This window comes from Cibotium barometz, chromosome 17, assembly GCF_041138505.1.
Source record: "Cibotium barometz isolate CiBa-2024 chromosome 17, ASM4113850v1, whole genome shotgun sequence".
Classification (NCBI taxonomy): domain Eukaryota; kingdom Viridiplantae; phylum Streptophyta; class Polypodiopsida; order Cyatheales; family Cibotiaceae; genus Cibotium; species Cibotium barometz.
Window position 1 is genome coordinate 22,242,723 of NC_141062.1, and position 1,480 is coordinate 22,244,202.

Sequence of the window (1,480 nt, forward strand, 5' to 3'; positions counted from 1 at the left end):
GATGATGTACAATTAGGCTAGGAAATGAGCCTAGACTAGCTTATTGGGCCCATGGACATTAGCTAGGTGGGCATTGGATAAATGAGTATTGTATATAAGACATTTTAACTAATGACAACATAGATAATCCTATTCTCACAATTGAGTTTGAGTCTTCTTGATGTTGTGATTAGGTTTCTTGTATGCTCTCTTCTTTGTTGCATGTATGCTTAGGGATTGTGTGGGTGAGTGATGATGTTTATGTATGCTCTCTTCTCCCTCCCTCTTTCTCTTATCTACTCTCTCATTCTTTCATTAATTTTATCATAGCATAGAAGTAGAGGTTGAGCTTTCCATAGCTCTCTCTCTCTCTACTCCCCACCCATTTTCAAAACTTTTGTGATGATGATAACAAAGGAGGTAAGGTTGAGGACTCTAACTCTCTATAAGAGCGAGTTACTCTACCAAGTGTGGCTTGAGGTGTAAACTAGTATGACCCTTGCATTCTCCTCTCCTTCTCTCTATGTTACAAGGTTTTAGTATTCTCTCCCGTGTGAACATCTTTGGTATCACTATCGGAGAAGTGCCTTTGCTTAGGATTTAATTGCTATACTTTGTATTTGGAGTATTGACATGGCCCGGTTGAAGTGCAAATCCACCGGTTTTTTAAATCTTGTTTATTGTTGTTTTATGATTTATTTTGCTTACCTTGATGCAATGAAGCACGGAGCAACCCTTTGGGCTTGAATTGCATGGTTACAAGCAAGTGTTCAATTTATTTTCCTTTGATTTTGGTTGATTCCTTCTTGCATTTGTAAATTTTTGAGTTTTTATTCATCTTAGGAATTAATCTCACCATTAATCTTTGTATAAAAATCATTAGGTTGCATTGTGCACATCATTAGACAAGTTACGAAAAGCTAAAGCATACTATTTAATAAAAAATCCAAAAATATACACCATTTAGGAGAAATCAGAGGGCAAAATATGGATTTTTAGACCAAAACATAGAAAATTGCTCTCTTGTTTGCCTATGTATGTGCTCGACTGGGCCTAGGTACGCGCATTCTCAAGTCCGAATGCACGTTCACAAGTCTGATAAAGAAGACCTGCACAATATTCTCATTAAAGAAGGGTTAGAAAATATTCTTCACATAAATGCTCATAATGATAAAAACCATTGAAAACTGACCATCACGTGGCCCTGATTTCCACCACCGCAGGTGGTAGACCTATCAAAATTCCGTACATGTGTGCCAAAGTGGGAGAGCTTGCTCTCACTTCGGAATGCTTATTCACAAGTCTATAGGCATCCGACCATGATGTTCTCTGTTTCCCATGCATGTACATCATATGCTCTTTCTGGATCTTGATAGATTTGGTGGGGCTAGTATATCTATTTGTTGCACAATTTTCTAAAATCTCAGTTTCATTCTCTTTCTAGGTCCCCCTTTACTCTCTCTCTAAGAATTATATCTCTCTATTCCTCCACCTCTCTCTA